The following is a 9,483-nucleotide window of genomic DNA, read 5'->3' as shown; positions in this document are numbered from 1 at the left end:
GAAGTGAAAGGCAATCTTCGGTTTTTGCAAGCTGCTCTTGCAGGTTGGGAGACAAATGAGTGAAGGCCTCGCACAGCTCCTTCTCGCCTCCCCAGAAGTTTGTTCCCTGGTCAGAGAACAGCTCAGCCAGTGTCCCTCGGCGGGTGATGACTCTTCTAAGGGCCATCAGAAAGGAGTCGGCATCGATGTCGGTCAGGAGGTCCAAGTATACACCCATCATATACACCCCTCGTGGTGAGACCAGTTAAGGGCCCGAAGTAGTCCATGCCCCTGGAGTGGAAGGCTGGCTTAAAGAGGCGCAGGTGTGCAGCTGGCAGGTCAGCCATCTTGGGGACAGCAGGTCTGGATTTACATCTACGGCATTCTTTGCAGGTGTGCTGGAATCGACGGATGGCTTCCCGCCCGCAGAGGACCCAAAGGACGTGGCGGATCTCTGCAAACACTCTCTCAGGGCCTGGATGGCACAGATGGCTGTCGTGATCTTGGATAAGGAGTCTAGTGGATGGATGACCAGGATTGAGGACGATGGGATGAACTGTAGAATGTTCTAGATCTTCGGCACAACCTAGTCTACCACCAACTCGCATGAGCTCTCTGGACTTGTCAAGCTCAGGTGACAAACTAAATAGACGACTGCTGGAAGGGACAGGCTTACCATCTTTCAGGAGACGGAGCTCATCTGATAAACTCTCTCGCTTGGCTCTCTTGAAGATGACGGTGTCCGCTTTCTGGTAGTCTTCAACAGTAGGGTCACCACCCTGTCTTGGCTGTTGAAGTTACCAAGTCAATGTGCAGGGGTACAGGTTAGTCGACGTAATATGTGCAGTACCAGTCAAAAGTTTGGACACACCTACTCAAAAAGGGGTTTTCTTTATTTCTACTATTTTCTACATTGTGGAATAATAGTGAAGACATGAAATATGACTATGAAATAACACGTGGAATCATATAGTAACCAAAAAATTGTTAAAGAAATCTAAATATATTTTAGATTCTTCAAAGTAGCCACCCTTTGCCTTGATGACAGCTTTGCACACTCTTGGCATTCTCTCAACCAGCTTTACCTGGATTGCTTTTCCAACAGTCTTGAAGGAGTTCCCACATGTGCTGAGCACTTGTTGGCTGCTTTTCCTTCACTCTGTGATCCAACTCATCCCAAACCATCTCAACTGGGTTGAGCTCGGGTGATTGTGGAGGCCAGGTCATCTGATGCAGCACTCCATCACTCTCCTTCTTGGTTAAATAGCCCTTACAAAGTCTGGAGGTGTGTTGGGTCATTGTCCTGTTGAAAAACAAATTATAGTCCCACTCAGCTCAAACCAGATGGGATGGCGTATCGCTGCAGAATGCTGTGGTAGCCATGTTGGTGTGCCTTGAATTCTAAATACATCACCGACAGTGTCACCAGCAAAGCACCCCCAAACCATCACATCTCCTCCTCCATGCTTCACGGTGGGAACCACACATGTGGAGATCATCCGTTCACCTACTTTGCGTCTCACAAAGACACGGCGGTTAAAACCAAAAATCTCAAATTTGGACTCATCAGACCAAAGTCTAATGTCTAATGTCCATTGCTCGTGTTTCTTGGCCCAAGCAAGTCTCTTCTTCTTATTGGTGTCCTTTGGTAGTGGTTTCTTTGCAGCAATTTGACCATGAAGGCCAGATTCTCGCAGTCTCCTCTGAGCAGTTGATGTTGAGATGTGTCTGTTACTTGAACTCTGTGAAGCATTTATTTGGGCTGCAATTTCTGAGGCTGGTAGCTCTAATGAACTTATCATCTGCAGTAACTCTGGGTCTTCCTTTCCTGTGGCGGTCCTCATGAGAACCAGTTTCATCATAGTGCCTGATGGTTTTTGCAACTGCAATTGAAGAAACTTTCAAAGTTCTTGAAATGTTTTGTATTGACTGACCTTCATGTCTTAAAGTAATGATGGACTGTTTTTTCTCTTTGCTTATTTGAGCTGTTCTTGCCATAATATGGACTTGGTCTTTTAACAAATAGGGCCATCTTCTGTATACCATCCATTGGAAGGACAGAACGTCAGCATCGGGTAAACTCAAGGGGGGTGGTGTGTGTCTTTGTTAACAACAGCTGGTGCACAATATCTAATATGAAGGAAGTCTCAAGGTTCTGCTCGCCTGAGTTAGAATACCTCATGATAAGCTATAGATCATACTATTTATTTTTTTGTAGCCATCTATTTACCACCACAAATTGATACAGGCACTAAGACCGCACTCAACAAGCTGTATAGGGCCATAAGCAAACAAGAAAATGCACATCCAGAGGCAGTGCTCTAGTGGCCGATGATTTTAATGCAGGAAAACTGAAATCAGTTTGACCTAATTTCTACCGGCATGTCACCTGTGCAACTAGAGGTGAAAAAAACTCTAGATCACCTCCACACACAGATATGCATACAAAGCTCTCCTTTACCCTCTATTTGGGTGAGGGTGCTAAGCTACAGGACTGTTTCACTAGCACAGACTGGAATATGCTCCAGAACTCATCCAATGGCATTGAGGAGTTTACCAAATCAGTCACCGGCTTCATTAACAAGTGCATTGTCAATGTCATCCCCACAGTGACCGTGCGTACATATCCAAACCAGAAGCCATGGATTACAGGCAACATCCGCACTGAGCGAAAGGTTAGAGCTGCCGCTTTCAAGGAGCGAGACGATTATACGAAATCCCACTATGCCCTCCGACAAACCATCAAACATGCAAAGTGTCAATACAGGACTAAGATCGAATTATACTGCAAATGTGGCAGGACTTGCAAACTATAACGGATTACAAAGGGAAACCTAGTCGCGAGCTGCCCAGTGCTGCGAGCCTACCAGATATGCTAAATGCCTTCAATGCTCGCTTCGAGGCAACCAACATTGAACCATGCGTGAGAGCACCAGCTGTTCCGGACGACTGTGTGATCACGCTCTCCGTAGCCGATGTGAGTAAGACCTTTAAACAGCTTAACATTAACAAGGCCTCAGAGCCAGACGGATTGCCAAGACACGTACTCAGAGAATGTGATGACCAGCTGGCAAGTGTCTTCACTGACATTTTCAACCTCTCCCTGACCCAGTCTGTTACACCTACATCTTTCAAGCAGACCACCATAGTCCCTGTGCCCATGAACACAAAGGGAACCTCTCTTAATGAAATCACCCCGTAGCACTCACATATGTAGCCATGAAATGCTTTGAAAGGCTGAACATGGCTCACATCAATACCATCATCCCAGACACCCTGGACCCACTGCAATTCGCATACTGCCCCAACAGATCTACAGATGATGCAATCTCTATTGCACCCCACACTGCCCTTTCCCAAAAGGAACACCTACAGTACATGACAATGTTGTTCATTGACTACAGCTCAGAGTTCAACGCCATAGTGCCCTCTAAGTTCATCACTAAGCTAAGGATCCTGGGACTGAAAACCTCCCTCTGCAACTGGATCCTGGATTTCCTGACAGGACACCCCGAGATTGTGAGAGTAGGCAGCAACACATCCGCCATGCTGATCCTCAACACGGGGCCCCTCAGGGGTGTGTGCTTAGTCCCCTCCTGTACTCCATGTTCACCCACGACTGCGTGGCCATGCACAACTCCAACACCATCATTAAATTTGCCGAGACACGATGTTGGTGGGCCTGATCACTGACGACGATGAGACAACCTATAATTTTTATTTGACCTTTATTTAACTAGGCAAGTCAGTTAAGAACAAATTCTTATTTTCAATGACGGCCTAGGAACAGTGGGTTAACTGCCTGTTCAGGGGCAGAAGGAGGAGGTCAGAGACCTGGCAGTGTGGTGCCAGGACAACAACCTCTCTCTCAACGTCAGCAAGACAAAGGAGCTGATCGTGGACTACAGGAAATGGAGGGCCCAGCCCGTCCCCATTCACATCGACAGGGCTGTAGTGAAGTGGGTAGAGAGCGTTAAGTTATTCGGTTTCCACATCACTAAGGATCTATTATGGTCCAAACACACCAACACAGTCATGAAGAGGGCATGACAATGCCTCTTCCCCCGCAAGAGACAGAAACGATTTTGCATAGACCCTCAGATACTCAAAAAGTTATACCGCTGCACCATTGAGAGCATATTGACTGGCTGCATCACCACTTGCTATGGAAAACGCTTGGCATCCGACCACAAGATGCTACAGAGGGTAGTGCGGACGGCCCAGTACATCGTTGGGGCTGAGCTCCTTGCCATCCAGGACCTCTATACTAGTCGTGTCAGAGGAAGGCCCTAAAAATTGTCAAAGACTAGCCACCCAAGTCATAGACAGTTCCCTCTGCCACAGCACGGCAAGCAGTACCGATGCACCAAGTCTGGAACCAACAGGACCCTGAACACCTTCTACCCCCAAGCAATAAAACTAACTAACCAAATATCTACCCGGACTATATGCATTAACCCTTTTTTCACTAACTCTTTTAGACCCAGCACATACACTGCTACTGTCTACTATCTGTCACTTTATTCCTAGTATATGTACATATCTACCTCAATTACCTCGTACCCCTGCACATCGACTCGGTATTTGTACCACTTGTATATAGGCAAGTTATCATTACTCATTGTGTATTTATTTCTACGTGTTTTACTTTTATATTATTTCTCTATTTTCGTTCTCTGCATTGTTGGGAAGGGCCCATAAGTAAGCATTTCAATGTTAAATCAAATCAAATGTATTTGTCACATACACAGGGTAAGCAGATGTTAATGCGAGTGTAGCGAAATGCTTGTGCTTCTAGTTCCGACCATGCAGTAATATCTAACAAGTAATATAACCTAACAATTTCACAACTACTACCTTATTCACACAAGTGCAAAGGAATGAATACGAATATGTACATAAAAATATATGAATGAGTGATGTCCGAGCGGCATAGGCGAGATGCAGTAGATGGTATAGAGTACAGTATATACATATGAGATGAGTAATGTAGGGTATGTAAGCATTATATAAAGTGGCTAGTGATAAATTGATAACATCAATGTTTCCATTATTAAAGTGGCTAGAGTTGAGTCAGTTGGCAGCAGCCACTCAATGTTAGTGATGGCTGTTTAACAGTCTGATGGCCTTGAGATAGAAGCTGTTTTTCAGTCTCTCGGTCCCCGCTTTGATGCACCTGTACTAGAGGTCGACCAATTAAACGGAATGGGCGATTAATTAGGACCGATTTCAAGTTTTCATAACAATCGGAAATCTGTATTTTTGGGCGCCAATTTTGCCTTTTTTTTTTTTTTACACCTTTATTTAATCTTCATGTAACTAGGCAAGTCAGTTAAGAACACATTCTTACTTTCAATGACAGCCTAGGAACGAGGCAGAATGACAGATTTTTACCTTGTCAGCTTGGGGGATCCAATCTTGCAACCTTACAGTTAACTAGTCCAACACTCTAACCACCTGCCTCACGAGGAGCCCGCCTGTTACGCGAATGCAGTAAGCCAAGGTAAGTTGCTAGCTAGCATTAAACGTATCTTATAAAAAACAATCAATAAACGACTGTCATTGCACCAATGTGTACTTAACCATGAACATCAATGCCTTTCTTAAAATCAATACACAAGTATATATTTTTAAACCTGCATATTTAGCTAAAATAAATCCAGGTTAACAGGCAATATTAAAACCTGTTGAAGCCCCCCCCCCCCCCGGTGGCGCAGGGAATGCAAAAATATTAACATTAATACTTATTTTCCACCATCATTTGCAAATAAATTCATAAAAAATCCTACAATGTGATTTTCTGGATTTTTTTTCTCATTTTGTCTGTCATAGTTGAAGTGTACCTATTATGAAAATTACAGGCCTCTCTCATCTTTTTAAGTGTGAGAACTTGCACAATTGGTGGCTGACTAAATACTTTTTTTGCCCCACTGTATATGGTTTAGAGAGAAATAGTCGACGCGTTATAATTCCTGTAATAACTTGCGGCTGAACTTGAAAGGGTTTCCTTTGTTATTTTCCCGATCATGTCTTCAATAGAGAATGTCTTGATCTACTTCAAATAAGGTCTGTGTTTCAGGTTTAAACCACCTCTGTTCATGTCTTCAATAGAGAATGTCTTGATCTACTTCAAATAAGGTCTGTGTTTCGTGCTTAAACCGCCTCTGCGTTTTGATACCAGTGTAAATCTCACTAGGATAAGGTAACGTTTGTCCAAAAAAAATCATAAATCCACTTTACAATTTAAAAAAAATCTTTGCTTATATTTAGCCAATATTGATCAGAGTTACCTTGTCCTATGGATATCTACACAGCTATAAAATTGTCAAGGTGATGTAAGTCTACAGGAAACACAGACCTTATTTTAAGTGAATCTGAAAATATCCTATGGAAAAAATGAATGAAGGAACCGCTTTTCAGATTTTGCTAGAAGGTGTCATGGGAATTATGACTCACACTTTGGTAGTCAATTCTTACCATGTCCGTTATTAGAATAGGATTTCCTGCATATAGAAATGACAGTTTTTGTTTTCAACATTCATCACAGGTAACTTAAACTCTATTTTTATTCAAACAGTTGAGAGTATTTGTCTCCTAAGCAGACTCTTCGGTATCATTGTCACTTCAGAGCTGTGTGTGTGTGTTTTACAGATGGCAGAGAAAAGCACCAGTGTGGGACTATTACATGGAATTGGCACCAGGGAAAGCAAGGTGTCTTATTTGTGATAAAGATGTAAGCATGGGGCCAGCAACGGCTAAATCAAAAAATACCACCAACCTGTGGAATCACCTTAAGAACACCCATCCAAAAGGCCATATGTATTATATTAAGTTAAAATAAAAGTGTCCATTGTTCATTCGGTATTGTTGCAATTGTCATTATTACAAAAATGTGTGTATATATATACATTTAAAAATTCGGCTGATTTAATTGGTATCAGCTTTTTTTGTCCTCCAATAATCGGTATTGGCGTTGAAAAATCATAATCGGTCGACCTCTAACCTGTACTGACCTCGCCTTCTGGATGATAGTGGGGTGAACAGGCAGTGGCTAGGGTGGTTGTTGTCCTTGATTATCTTTTTGGCCTTCCTGTGACATCGGGTGGTGTGGGTGTCCTGGAGGGCAGGTAGTTTGCACCCGGTGATGCATTGTGCAGACCTCACTACCCTCTGGAGAGCCTTACGGTTATGGGCGGAGCAGTTGCCGTACCAGGTGGTGATACAGCCCGACAGGATGCTCTCGATTGTGCATCGATTGTCCATTTCAGTTGGTCCGTGATGTGTACGCCGAGGAACTTAAAACTTTCCACCCTCTCCACTACTGTCCCGTCAATGTAGATAGGGGGCTGCTCCACCCCACTCCAGGTGTTGCCCATCTTCCCCATTATCCAGTGTATTTATACCTGTGATTTCTGTCTGTCTGTGCCAGTTCGTCTTGTTTGTTCAAGTCAACCAGTGTTCTGTGGCTCAGCTCCTGCTTGCCTGTCTTGACCCCGCCTGCCTGACCACTCTGCCTGGCACTAAGCCTGCCTGCTGACCGGCTCCTCTGCCACCCTCTGGATTACCAATCTCTGCCTGACCCTGAGCCTGCCTGCCCTCCGGTACTGTTGCCCCACCTCGGGTTTTCTGACCCCTGCCTGCCTTGACCTGTCTATTGCCTGCCCCTGTTTGGAACGTTAAACTGTTGTTTATCCGACGTGGTCTGCATCTGGGTCTTCCCTTCATACCTGATAGTTAGTCCACACCTTGATTTGATTTTCTCTCCTATGTCCTGGGTGTCAGGATAAAGCTAAACTAATGTAGCAGGCGTAAAAGAAATGCCTGACCGGGGTCGCCACATCCAGTTTACAGGGGAAAAGTAAGCTAGGTTGAAAATACTGTATCCCTGAGAACCGGATGTTTCTGGATTCTTCCAATGGGGTACAGCAGAGACAAAACGGCCTCACAGACACACAGGGATATGAAGAGAGAACCATTGTGCTTCCACTGACTCGTGCAGGGGTGGGCAAACTTTTTGGCTCGAGGGCTACATTGTGATTTTGACATACTTTCGATCTAGTTTTAGACGTTTAAGTGTGGCAAGGGCCGTGGCTTTTGTGGCGCGATGGGTAACGATGCTTCGAGGGTGGCTGTTGTTGATGTGTGCAGAGGGTCCCTGGTTCGAGCCCAGGTAGGGGCGAGGAGAGGGACGGAAGCTATACTGTTACATTAATGCTGTTGACCTGGATCACTGGTTGCTGCGGAAAAGGGGGAGGTCAAAAGGGGGGTGAGTGTAACCGATGTGAAATGGCTAGCTAGTTAGCGGTGGTGCGCGCTAATAGAATTTAAATCAGTGACGTCACTTGCTCTGAGACCTTGAAGTAGTTGTTCCCCTTGCACTGCAAGGGCCGTGCCTTTTTTTCACTGTAGGAGTGACTGTGAGGGTCTCATACGGAAGACATGGACTAGACTGGACCGTCACAAAAGTTAAGCAAAATAGTGAGCTTATGTCCAGCTCTATATGAAGGGATGACCTCCAACCACCTGTCATTTCAGTAGGTCAGACCAGAGCACGTTTAGGCGTGCAGAGAATGTCTGATCTCAACTAACAAACACATGTAATGCAGTGCAACAGGTCTGAGCCTGTATCAACTTGCTATAAAGTTGATACCAGAGTACCAGTGAAATGATCTATGTAATAATTCTGTAACATGTACAAACACACAGTCACCCTGGATTAGTACCTATGCAATGTAACATTTCACAGGGCATTATTTTTTAGAATGACTGTTTAAAACAAACTCGTTTGACGATCAGTCAAAAATGTTCAGGGGAACATTGTATTGCTGACATGTGACATGGATAATTGCAAACTTGTGCATTGGAGTAATTTAGGACATGGGAGGAGTTATTTAGGTTAGGATGTTGACATTCAAGGGAATGGTTTGATAATGACATGTGTGCAGGGGTGTGTGTGAGAGTGTTGTTGTGGTAGCAACCTCTGGAGTTGGGCCATGACCTCAGGGTGGGGGTGCAGCATGTGTACATTTGGTCAGGCAGTAAGAGTAACACTACACCCCTCGGTGGGAAGAGGGCTGGAGAGGCCCAGTTAAGAGCACACAGAGTGCTGTGCCAGTGCCACAGACTAATTTGTAGCCCTTTCAGGTTCTGGGCAATTCGAGAAAGCAATGTAAAGAGCTCAAGCAAAAATGTTTTTCAACACTCCATGGCAATAATATTAATCCTTCAATTAAATGGTTAATGTTTTTAAACTTTGACCATTGAAAACCTACATGGAGATAATTATAGATAATAATAAAACAACAAATATTTTGGGTCACAAGTGTTCTTTAAATCCACCCCAGCTATCTCTTCATTGTCTAGGCTGGCCTATTTAAGTATTTAAACTACACTCTTAGAAAAAAGGGTGCCAACGGTTTCTTCGGCTGTCCTCATAGGAGAACCCTTTGGGTTCCATGTAGAGCACAGCCCATATTTTTTAAATATATTTTGTAATATATTTTT

This window comes from Oncorhynchus mykiss, chromosome 15 (genome assembly GCF_057628025.1).
Source record: "Oncorhynchus mykiss isolate SJ-2025 chromosome 15, ASM5762802v1, whole genome shotgun sequence".
NCBI lineage: Eukaryota > Metazoa > Chordata > Actinopteri > Salmoniformes > Salmonidae > Oncorhynchus > Oncorhynchus mykiss.
The sequence above is the reverse complement of the archived record's forward strand: the minus strand, read 5'-3'. Positions refer to the sequence as shown.